At 59.8% G+C, this 12,473-nt stretch overlaps 1 protein-coding gene across 2 annotated transcripts in view; it reads right to left on the minus strand.

Moving 5' to 3' along the window:
- Window positions 1-11,129, minus strand: part of FAM163B (family with sequence similarity 163 member B) — a 31,272-nt gene extending 20,143 nt beyond the window's left edge. The window contains exons 1-2 of one of the 2 annotated variants that reach the window (XM_045467453.1): window positions 11,018-11,129; window positions 10,259-10,647 (exon numbers count right to left, since the gene is read on the minus strand). The gene's annotated coding sequence lies outside the window, so the exon portion shown is untranslated. Of the gene's footprint in view, window positions 1-8,805; window positions 9,084-10,258; window positions 10,648-11,017 lie in introns of those variants that run through there. The other variant, XM_045467452.1, reaches the window with a different exon arrangement.
- Between the last annotated feature and the right edge of the window lie 1,344 nt (window positions 11,130-12,473).

The raw sequence follows: 12,473 nt of genomic DNA on the forward strand, positions 1-12,473 counted from the left end.
ATGCGTGTATATGTACCCATATACGTATAAGCGTATGCAGCGTGCGTATTTACATCCACATGTGTGCCTGTGTGCGTGTGCATACATGTATGTGGCATGTGCATTTATATCCGCCTGTGTGCCTGTGTATGTGGTGCTGATGGTGAAGGAACAGCAGGTGAGTCCAGGCAAAGGTGAGTTGAGCAACCTGGAGGTTCCAGAGGGACTGGCTGCACGGTCCGGCAGCTGCGGGGGGGAGGTTGGGCTGTGAGCTGCCACCATCCGTCTGGGCACTCCCCTTGGAGTTCAGATGCCCCCAGGGGACTTGGCACCTACCAGGGAGCCCCCCTGGATCCCTGCCTTGGTCTAAGGTCAGTGCAGCTCATTTGAGACAGGCCCACCTTCTGCGCTGGGGCTCCAGGCGGGGTCTGGAGCTGGGTGGGGAACCAGAGGGCAGGACGACGGGGCGGACGGCCAGGGCACTCCTGGAGCCTGGGAGGAGGGTCCAGACAAGGTGGTAGAATGGTGGACTCCCAGGGACTTAGAGCCACGCGGCTCAGAGTCTCAGAGAATCAGAATATCGGAACAAGAGTCCCCCGCTTCTCCCCGCACACCGGGAAGGGACTTTGGACGTGACCCCGTCTAATCACCGGCTCAAGGAACAAAGGGACTTTCCCCCTTGAAATCACAGTTCATCCAAGACAGCCTGAGCGGCGGGATACACACCCTTAGGGGATGGAGGAGGGTGGGACCCCCTCGGCTCCGGGCCACATTCCAGGGTTCGCTTCTCCCCAGGGGTCACCCCAGGTTCTCTCCAAGTACAAGTCTCGGGGAGCCCGAGGCGGCCCCACCTGCCTGGGCGCACGGACGGATCCTGGGGGCAGAGGCCTCAACAGACGGCGGCTGTCAACCTGGCCGGCCCCACCCCCACCCCCACCCATTTCTTGGTTCCTCTGACATAGTGTCACGGGCTCAAGTGCCCCGGGGCACGGGCACAAGCTCGCCCTGGTCCCGTCTGGCACCTCTGCTCTCCGCAAGGCTCTGCCAGCTCGGCGGCCGCCGTGACTCCGTTGTCAACTTCTGGGGGCAACTCTGCCGCCCTGAGCAGTCCTTGGTGGCCCAGGCTTCAGCAAAGACCCTGCCCGAAGCGTTTTGTTTCACATCAACTTTCCTTTTTAGGAAAATTGGGCTCAGCCATTTTTAAGTGAGTGTAGGCGTGTTGTTGAAAGGGCCCGTCTTGCAGATTGAATGATTTTTAAAAGCCCAGAGGCCTGGCCGGGAGCTGAGGCCTGGCCTGGGTGACCCACCAGCCCTGGAACGACCTCGCCCGACGCTGAAAATTCCTGCAGCTGGAAAACGGCAGGTGCCGCACGGAGCAGACCCCGTTCACCTCCCAAACTGCTTCGCAACTGGCTGCACTCCGGCCACGCTGGCTTACTTCCCGTTTCTGGAACGTTCTGAGTCTTCCTCCCGGAGGAGGTTCTGAGTGTTTGGAGGGGAGACCCTGATGGGGAAATAGATGTCATTTGTGGCTCTAAACATGGGGTGTCTCAGTCCGGGGAGAGGTCAGGGAGAAGCCACGGCGGCCCCTGGCAGACAAGGTGGGGGCGTCAGAATGGCACAAAAGCTTCCAGCCGTCCGGTAAATGCCGAGTGCTCCCATCCACGTGCCCGGCACTGTGCCTGGCTCTGGGCACACTGGTGGACAGCATCCACAGGTGCGCTACTCAAGGGGGCCCCCAGCCTGTGTGCTGACGGAGACCAGTCAGGAAGACCCAAAGGGCCAATGTCACAGTGGGCCCAAGGGCATGTCATGGGGCTGAACCTCCCGGGAGGTGACGTGGGGTCAGGGACACGTTCCTGAAGCACACCGTGGCCAATGAGATCTGCTCTTCAGGCAGAGAGGGGAGTAGGCGGGACTGCCCCCCCCCCCCCCCCAGAAGGAAGGTTCTGGGCATGTTCCAGAACGGGAAGTAAGCTACCATGCGGGAGCCCAGTGGGGGCGGACAGGCCAGTGAGGAGGTCGGGGGCTTCGCAGGGTCTGTGGCAGGCAGGGCCTTCTAGGCTGCAGCTGGGGTCCGCGCTCTGTCTTCAGCGGGGACGGGATCGAAGCAGGGTTCCGACCCCCAGCTGCACAGACGACCGGGAACACAAGTTCCATCACAGGTGCTACTCAACAGGCCCTCGGAGACCCCAGAATCTAGCACCAGGCCCCCTCTGTCGTCTCCTACCGGGCATCCGGGGTCTTACATGGGGGTGAAGAACCCTCACCACCACCCTGCGAGAGGGGCACAGCTATCCGATTTCTGTGGACCAGGAACGTAGGGCACAGAGAGGGCTCACCAGCCCGGAGGAGCCTGCGCTGGTGGCTGGGCAGAGTCGCGGGGTCCTAACCCTTGTGCCTGTTCAGAGCATCCCACAGATACCCGTTCGCTCCCACGCCTCCCTCTTGCCCTCGGGTCTCACGTTCAACAGTGGGGATGATCCCAGAGAGAAAAGGGTGGACGCGGAAAAGCAAGACAGCCCAGCGGCAATAGAACCTACCACAAAAGTGATTATTCAGGACGCTGCATCGCAAAACAAAAATTGTCCTTTTGAAGCAGAAATCTGTTTAGTAATGAGAGGGAACTCTCGTGTGGGAAGTTCCATGAAGGTAAAATTAAAGTTGCCTATATTTTTAATTTTGTAAATGGGTTCGCACTGAGCCGGGAGCTTTCTGTATAATGAGTGTTTTAACCAAATAAAAACTCTAAGCACAGGTAAATACCAGAAGTTCGCAATTTGACGATGTTACAAAGAAGTTGCTGTTTTTTTCTGCGAAACATTCGACTTTTTTTCCCCCTGCCCCGTCCTCCTTTGAACCAAAATTGGATCATCATATCCTGGAATCAGCCCTTTCAAAAGCCATTGCTGGTTTCGCAATGTTTCGAGGGGAGACCCTGCCAGCAAAAAACATGTGGGTCCTTCCCTAAGCCAGCTGGGTCTGCCGGCTTCTGGGAGCAGCGGGGGGCAGACGCCCTGCAGAGAGAAAGGGCTTCTGGACTAGGCGCTTGCCTTGGAATCTGAAAAATGAGCATCTCTGCCGTAGGAAGGTTCCCGAAGGTATCGAGTCGGTGCATTTGCCAACAGCAAGTGGAAGAACTGGGAAAACAGGGAGTAAATGTGACATTCCGACACAGCGAGGCAAGGCCTCTGACAAGTGTCAGGGACACATTAATGATGCGTCCCAGCCTCCTCCTACGCCCTGGGACACACGCTCCTGTGCTCCGAGCAGCCTGGCCAAAATAACCTGAGCCAGCGCTAGGGGGATGTGCTGGCAGGAAGCACAAAGCCAGAGCCGGCTGGCGCCCTGGAGTTGTGGCAGGGCCGTGGGGCCGTGGCGGGGGCTCGGCCGCGGGTCCCTCGCGTGTCTTACCGGGGCGGCGGGGAGCCTTTTTGAGCCTGGCGGAGAGACCAGAGCATGAATGCCGACCTCAGTCACAACAGATTTGAGGCTCCGAGCCAATGGGACCACCAGAAAGTGGTTCCCCCCACCCTTATAGGGCACGGACTACTGGACACGGTCGGGGTATCTTCTGTGAGTCACTGATTACCAAAGTCAACAGAGAGGCGTCTTGCGCCCCAGGGATGGTAGAAATGCCCCGTCTCCCCCCGCAGGCTTGCTCCTCCCCACTCCATACTCCTTCCGGGCTTAGCTCAAGTTCCACCTCCAGGAAGCCCTCCCAGACTGCTCTGACCCATGGGGTATCTTCCTCTGAATCTGGGATGCCTGCTGCCTCACATCCGTGTCACAATCCATCGGGAGGTGCTTTGCCCAGCTCTCTCATTCTAGTCACAAGTGTGCACTCCCCCGCTGAAGTCCCCCCCCCCCCCCCACCGAGATCCTTCCCTGCTGGGATCACACCAGTGAATGAATCAATAAAACTACGCGGCACAACCCAAAACCCAGGATGACCCACACGCCTGCTCACTAACACGGGGCCAGGTAAACACGAGAAAACGGGTGCTGATGCAAGGAGAGGGTCCAGATCTGCCGACAAAAGAACAGGGAAGAACACAGGCCAAGGAGCCCCTGGTGATGGATCCCCGGGGGCCCGGCCTGGGGGTGGGTCGCAGCGGGGAAGCCCCGGGCTTATATTTTGTGAAAAACAAACAAACAAACAAAGGGATGGCCTGACTTGTCTTTTACAGCCGGCACCAATTTATTTCATTTCAAAATCCCTTTAACGTATTAAAATTGAACATATCTTAGCTAAATACGTAAGCCTGCGGGAGACGGTCACCTGCGATGGCTTTCCGTCGCTGTTTTTGTGCACAGAATGTTTTCTAGAACAGCGTGTCTCCAACTTCACTGAGCACAGGGATGGCCCGGGGAGCCTGTTAAACCAGGAGGTCTGGAGGGGGTCTGAGGATCTGTGCTCCCAGCAAGTCCCCAGGGACGTGAGGCTGCTGGCACCCACCCCGGGGAGTACAGTTCCAAGTGCAAGTTTGGACGGGGTGCACGACCAACTACAGCAGATGACGATAAGTAATAAGAAATAATAATAATAATAAAGGAGGGAGGACTGTTGTTCCCCAGGGAACCTGGCCGCCAGAGGGCCCCACTGGCCAGGGCCAGCCCGGGAGTGCCCCAAGGGTCACCTCTGCCACTGCTATGGCATGTGGAAACTGTGGACCAGGTCGGGAAGAACCCAGATGCAGGTGACGGTCAGGGAGCCAGGGTGGCCCCAAGGCCAGTCTGCCCGGAGCCCACTCTGTGGCTGAGCCAGGAAACGAGCACCCACGGGGGCTGCCCCGGGGGGTGGACCTGGCCTGGGAGAGAGGTTTCTGTTAGCGCTGAACAGTGCCCGCAACCCCCTCCCCGGTCAGCCAGCTGAGACGCAACCTAGCACATCCTTCGAGGTGGATGTTAACATTGTCACCGGGCAACCCAAGGCCCAGAGAGGCCAAGTCACCTCACTAGGGACACTCAGCATGGACAGAAACACGGCTCTGGTCAGCCCCGACGGCCACACTCTCCTCCACTCGACCACACCACCAGGGAATGGGGCGAACGAGGCGGCAGCCCCCGCAGCCTGGCTTGCTGTAGGGACACCACCACCCAGGCCCCTGGCCAGCCTCCACGTGGGCCTCTCGGCTGGCCCAGGCTTCTCCCGCCTCTGCCACCTGGGGAAGCCGAGCACGGGGGTACAGGTGGCTGGCTAGACCAGGGCGGGGCCCAGTCCCGTGGGAACCCCTCGAGGTGGGCGGGGACCGTGTGCAGGGGACAGGCGGTAACATGAAGCCAGGCTGTGACGCCATGCTGCTGCTGGAACAGAAAAGTCTTCCTCGAGGCCCCCGGGGCTGCCTCCTCACCACTTAGGCGCGGCCCATCCTGCCTGTCTGGCCACACCCGGGTCTCCGGCCAGTCCCGCGTAGAGCAGAGCCCTGTGACAGGTAGGTGTTCAGTCCCGGGCCTCTCCCACCACCCAGCACACTGTCTCCTCGCCCCTCCCTCAGAGAGATGGTCGTTTCCGCCCACTTCTCACTCCCCTGGTCCAGGCCTCCATCGTTTCCCTCCTGGCTGGACGCAGTGGCCTCCTCCAGAGCCTTCCTGCCTCCAGCCTCACCCTCTCCACGTAGCCCCTCGAGCCGCAGCCCGAGAACATTCCCTGAAGGCTACATCTGGCCATGTCCTGCCCAGGCTCCCGACGTCTGTGGTTTCTGGGGATCTCTGAAGAAACCCACCCCCGGAAGCAGGGCTTACAAGCCTCGCCTGATGGGCCACAGCCCAGAAGATCCCACAGCCAGGAAGCAGCAGGCTTGACTCAGACCCGGGTCAAGGTGGTCAGTCCCCCTAGAATTCTTTCTGCAGCGTTTTCCACCCTCAGAGGGACCCCAGCCGGGGGGGGGGGGGGAGGCTGGGCCAAGCCTGGGGGAGGGCTCGCCAGCTCGAGCCTGCTTAGGGAGGGGACCTGATTCCAAAGGGAACAAAGAGCTTTGCAAAGAGAGACAAGAGTGCCCACACCAGGAGCCTCTCCGCGCGGCAATGGAAGGACAGGAGCTGGCAGACGCTGAAGATGCCGGGCTTGTCAAACCCCCTTTGAGGCAAATCCGAAGGGACCGAGACACCGCAAGGAAAACCAGTACCAGGGGGAGAGCAAAGGCAGGCTGAGAAGCCCCCGGTTGCGCTGGTCTCCGTGGAGCAGACCCCGGGCTGAGCCTGGGGGCGTCCCCTGCCTCGGGGGGGGGGGGCGGGGAGCCCAGATTCACAGCTGCCGCCCTGTGCTGGCGGGGAAGGCAGGAGCGCCCTCAGTTTTGCACACGAGGAGGCTGACCAATTTGCCCACGGTCGTCCAGGATCCGCGCTCTCTGCCACACAAACTGCCTCTTACTGATGTAGAGACGCAGACTTGCTACTTTGCAGAGAGTGGCGGGGCCAGGAGCTGCCGGGAGGACGGGAGCGGGGCTCTTTTGCCACCGTGACTTGCCTCCTGCCCGAACTCAGATGCAATTTACAGAGATGTAATGACTCTCCCCCCGCAGCCCTGCCTGCTCCCTCACCCCTTCTGAGTGCTGCAATTATTCCTCGCTGGATGTCGAGGCCATCGCTCTGCGGAGCGGATCCGTGGAGCCCAGGGGCCTCTCTGCGGGACTGGGTCCCTGCCGTGTAGCCTCCGGGCCAGCCGGGCCATATGGCTCACCCAGAACCAGCACCAGGAGTCAGCGATTTAGAGCCGGCCCCCAAACATGCAAGGCTGGGACGATCACTTGAGTGGGGGGCTCGGGTTCAGATTTGCCCTGAGATTTCAAAATTCCTCTGTGCTCCCTCAATACTGCAGCTCCTCCCAGCCTCACACGCTCACTTCGGGGCCTCGATGAGCAGAGTGGTCATGGCCCATCAGGGGCACGGCATGAGCTACCCCATCATCTCACAGATGAGAGACTGAGGTCTGGAGAGGCAAGATGACTTGCCCAAGGTCACCCCGAAAGGTGGACACAACTGGGCAGATGAGTCTCGGCTCCACAAGCTGTGCCCACCTCTCCCCGAGCACCCTTACTCCTGTTTGACGATTGTGCTGGTGCAAGCAATGCGCAATGCGCGTCTGGGAGCTCGAGGCCTCGGAGGCTGGGAAGGGCTCTGTGGTGGACGCCCTCCCCTCTTCCCCTGGAGAGGCTAGGGTGGAAAAGCTGGAACATTTCCATAGCCAGCGCTCTCAGCAGAGAGTGCCAGAGAGCTCCAGAAAGACCAGCCGATGGTCCCCAGAGCTCCCCACGTCCGTCCCCATGCACCCCGAAGGCACTGAGGCCGGGAGAGCCTGTGGGTCCTTCCCAGACACCCCCAAACACTTCGGGAGACCAGTTCCAAGCTTTCCAAGGGAATCGGGCCAGTCAGCCCCTCTGGAAGTTCAGGTGGCAGGGAGACCAGAAGTCAGGAGGATCCAGGGCACAAGGCTCACCCCGGGTTTTTTTCACCCCGTCACGCAGGTGCCCAACAGCCGCGCCAGATGAAAACAGGAACAAAACCCCAGCTTGCCTGAGCCCCAGCCTCAGGAGCGAGATGGACTTGTCCCGAGTTCCCAGCACCCCAGCTCTTCCGAAAGCTTACGGTCAGTGCACAAAGAATTAAAGTCAGTCCCTCCCCTCGGCCCAGGAAGCGTCGGTGCCACCTGCTTGGGTAAGAAGAGGTCTCTGGTCGTTTCGGTTCCATTGTCAGTGCCACTGGCAGAGGCGGCTGGAGGCTGTCCTAGGGAGCGCAAACCTTCGGGGGTTGGACGTCCTCACCGCACCTGGAAGCCCCCCCCCCCCCGCCCCTTCCCGCCCCAGGAGCCGGGCCTGGCCTGAGCAGAGGGGAGGGCCAGGGAAAGGCTGGCAGGTCATCCCCTCTGGCTCTCCTGAGCTCCAGCTTCCCGAGGAACGTGAAAGGAGGGCAGGCTGGGGCTAAGGCCCCTGGGACACCCTCTTATCTTCAAGAAGGGTCAATGAACTTGACCCTTGAGACTGTCGTCACAGAGTGTTGGGGCTGAGATGCACACTGGCAGGGCTCTTAGTGCCCACCTGGCCCTCGGCCTTGGGAGCACAGGACACTGGGTGGGATGACGTGGCAGAGCTGGGAGGGTGGGCAGGCAGTCTCTCCTGGAGTTTTGGTGTTTGGAGTCTTTTTATTCCTGGCTGGGAAAACCCAAAGGCCAGCCCAGTGCTCCTCTCCCCCGTTTAAGCTGAGATTTCAAACAGACAAAGGTGGGTGGGCGTGCGGCCGGTGGCCGTGACCGAGGTCAGCACCACCACTTACTGGCTGTGTGACCTTGGACAAGCGACCAAACTTCCCTGAGCCTCAGTTTCCTCCTCTGTCAAATAGAGCCAGTGCCCCTCTCTGACGGGTGTTGGGTGAATTGGATGAATGATTACACAGGTCAGGTGCCGAGCACGGTGTCTGGGCCAAGGCAAGTCTCACTGAAAGGTCTCAGCTCCTGGCGCCACAGAGAACAGAGGCCAGGCTCCTCTCGGAAACTTTCTCTCCCCGATTTCCTTCATGCCCAGGCCAAGAGAGAGACCAGGCGTCCCTTGGCACCGTCGGTCCCCACCTCCCTCCCTGCCTCGCTGCCCACCTGGGTCTCCATTCACAGTCCACAGCCTCCTCCCCAGGGGCGCACGTCCAGGGCAGATGGAGATGGGACGGGTGGTGTGGCCCGGCAGCTGCGTGGGGCAGGGACCTGGCTCCATACTGCCCGGCAGGCTGCAGCGGGCGCCCCAGCCTTCGTGGGCACTGAGCCGGGGCTTCCCTGCCTGCGTCCCCGGCGGCCAAGGCCCCCTCGCCCCGCGACCGCTCGGCCCGCTCGGCCCTTACCTTGAACCATGGGAACGGCGCTGCCCCCGGCCGGCCGAGGACTTGGGCGCACGTGACGGGGCGGTCCGGCGTCCGTCCCGGGCAGGGCGCAGCTAGCGGCGGCCGCTCCTGCCCAGGCCACGGCTGCGGCGCCTGCTGGGGCCGGGCGGGCGAGGCGGGCGCTGGGGAGGCCCGGAGGCCCGCGGGAGGCGACTGCGTGCCCGGGCGGGAGCCCCCTGCCAGCTCCGGCTGCGGCCACGGCTCCGGACGCGCAGGCTGGCTCCCAGCGAGCGGCACGCGCGGTTCCAGCCCAGTCCCGGGCGCGGGGCGCGCGCTGGCGGGAGGGCGCGCGCACGAGCCGGCGGGGAGCGCGCCGCCGGCCCCGCGCGCGCCGCCGTCGGGGGCTGCGGGGAGCCGTTCGGGAGCTGTCCCTGGTGCTGACCGCTCGTCCGCTACGGGGCCCAGGCCGCGGGACCTCCCGCCCCCGCCCGGCGCCCCGCGGGGCTCCCGTGGCTCTGCGCCTGCTTTCTGGGATTGGGAGTCGGGCTGAAGCTGCTGCTGCTTGTCAACAGTGCGACCTTGGGGCAAGTTCCTGACTCGGGGAGTCTCTCTGGCTCTCACCTGTGAAAGGCGCCATAGCGGTGCCTGCAAGGTTGGTCTGAGAATGCAGTTCAACCAGGTCCAGGGGCCTGGCACACAGTGGGGGCTCAGGAAACTCTGGCCTTTTTCATGGTTTGTTTCCATTCTCATGGTGGGCAACCGCCAAGCTAGGGAGAAAGGGCGGTGCCTGTCCTGCTCTGGGACCTGGTGGCTGCCCTTGGATCTCTCAGGGCATCCACAGAGGAAGGGAGCAGACTCCTGCTTTGGGACCACAAAGCACAGATTTGGGACCAATGGCTGCACGCTGAAGCAGGACAGACTGGGCTGCTTCCTTCCTGGCATGAGGTCCCTCCACCTGAAGGGAGTGCTCCAAGAGGCAGCGAGTGACCTCTGTCCCTGCAGATAGACACTCAAGAGGAGGCTGAAGCCACGGGGACCCCGAGCCGAGAGAGAGGTCTGAAACTAAATATCACTAAAGAATATGTAAGGCACTAAGAACTGTGCCTGGCTCATTGAAAACGTAATACGACCGTTTGCTTTTCCAACTCTTAAGTTCTTTAAAAGACTCTATATCTTGGTAGGAAAAAGCTGTTACTTCACTCCTGTTCTAGAGACGGGAATACTGGGGACACATAGAGGGAGTGAAGGGACCTGCTTGGAGTCCACTCCCACCTTACAGATGGGCTGAGGAGAGAGAGATAAGCACCGGGCTCAGAGCCACCCCACAGGACCGAGAGGGTGAGTGTTTACAAGCCAGATAGACAGGCTCCAGATGTCCAGCCTCCTGCCTCGCCCTGTCAGGTTCCCTAGGTAGGGTCACTGCCCAATTTCCCCAAACTGTTCAAGCCACTTTGACCCTGGAGAGTTTCCTTACCTCATTCCTCTTAACTAATGGAAAGAGCTGGTGCCTGCCCCGTGAATGTTGAATATCTCTGTCCCTTCCGAGCAGGATAATTGAACATCACCCGCCTCGCTTCCTAAGGGATCAGGGGCAGTGCTTGATTCATTAACTGTGCACAGTACCTGCTTCCACCAGGCGCTGACTTCATAATAAACATCACTCATTATGTGCTCAGTACGTCCCCGACACAAGGCTACACACGTTGCCTGCATTGTCTCATTGAAATCGTCTCAACAATCCAGTGAGATGACTTTGCAGGTGAAGACTGGAGACTTAACAGCAGCAGACCGGAGCTGGCTTAGACTGAATCTCGAACACATGCTCCTCATACCCTCCTCCCAGATTTTCGATGTGCTCCCAACCTAGGAAAAAATATGGAAACATTAATAGAAATTCCATATGAGGAGGGGGGGGGCGGGGAGAGAGACAGAGAGAGATGTATACCGGCCAGCCAATCAGTGCCTGAGGAGTCAGCCTAGGAATCCTTTAAATCGACATTTTCCATCAAAATCCCCATTAGACAACTGAGCCACCTTTTTTTTTTCTTTTTCTTTTTTTTTTTTAATTTCAGGATTGCTTAGATCTCGGCAAACATGTGCCAAGGATTTTAAAAGGAGCATCACTGCCAAACTCTCTTCACCAGCCGGCTCCAATGCCCTGCCACTCCTGCCCCCGCCTTCTCTTCATTCACACTCGGCAGAATTTCCCAGCTGTGGGTCCGGAGCTGCTGACCTAGTGAAGCAGGGGTTTCCTTCCCAAGCTCTGCAGAGGTGGGCTCCCGGGGCCTGTGATGATGGGCTCCGAGCCCGTTTTGCTTCATCCACGACTGAACGCTCCCCACAACGTATAAAGTAGACACGCTTCTTACGCGTTGTCGGGGGTGGGAGAGGCGTGAAGCGACTTACCGACGGTCGCACGGGCCGCGAGAAGGTGGCTGCAGTGAGCGGCTTTCACTTGGATGTTGATGCTCGATGGTCCCCACCAAACTCGCTCTTAAAACCGTGACCTGGTTTTAAGCAACAACCCTTCTTCCAAAAATAAAAGTGGAGGGGGGGAGTGAGGAGCCACTGGTCTGACTTTATAGAAACAACCCACCATCAGGTTCGCTTAAATGGCAAATTCTCCTGACGCGTGCATGCAGGCAAAAAACAAAAAAAAAAAAAAACAAAACAACAAAAAAAACAAAACCCATTTGAGCTACACATGGTTCTGTCAGGTTGGCCAGAAATGGTCCTGGGGGCGGGAGGCACGGCTCAGTGCCACCTCGCTGTCGCTCCTTCCTCTTCCATATGCTTTCGGTTGCACGGCAACTTCAGTTTATGGCGGCTACTATGTCCCCATCACTAGCATCTCTCTCCCGGCACAGAGCTTCGTGGCTCTAACTCAGATCCAACAGATGGCCGAGTTGGTTGCAAAAGCCCCAACACATTGGAACATAGGTGGCAGTTTATGAGGGTTCATTTCCCACTGAGGGCAAATGGAGCTTTTGTCAGATCAGCCCCATGCTGTCAAGACATGACCTTCCTACCCATTTGTTTCTCGGGGGGCAGGGCGGATAGCTTGCAGGGGAGGGGCCGTGATGACCACTGCCCGTTTCTCTCTACGCAGTCACTGACTTGACGTATAGGAACTAATTACGCAGGCGACTGCAGGGGCCTCGACCCTCCGACCACGGCCCCGCACCCAAGACGGTCACATAACCATCCAGATGGAGCGAATTACGTCCTGGGAGGCAGAGGATATGCGCCCAGCCACGGCTTCTCAACTGAGTCTCATCCAGCTGAGAGGGAGGGGAGCCAAGCGCTCCAGGAGTGAGGATTCGGCCAATTCCCTTTCTGGGAACCCTCAAGAGGGAGTGAGCTCCCCGTCTCCAGACGTGTCCAAGCAGCAGCTGGCCGTTCACTAACTGCGGAGTCGAGCTGGCCGAGCTGGCCCCCGGCGGGGGGGAGCCCTCCAGCCTCGGAAGTCTCTGGAGTCTTAGAAGGGGGGGCCGATGGCAGCTTGGGGTGGGCACCCCACTGCCCGGCCCCCGTTTCAGCTGCCCAGTGTATCTCGGGCCACCAAAGGGGGCCCCATGTTGAGCCTTCCAAGTTCTTTCCCCAAATGGGCACTGGGGCAAATGACCGAAAGGGGCCGCTGTTTCCTCCAGCGGGTACTTATGGAAATTGCCGGGGGCTTCGGGCAATTA

Source organism: Leopardus geoffroyi, chromosome D4 (assembly GCF_018350155.1).
Source record: "Leopardus geoffroyi isolate Oge1 chromosome D4, O.geoffroyi_Oge1_pat1.0, whole genome shotgun sequence".
NCBI classification, from domain to species: domain Eukaryota; kingdom Metazoa; phylum Chordata; class Mammalia; order Carnivora; family Felidae; genus Leopardus; species Leopardus geoffroyi.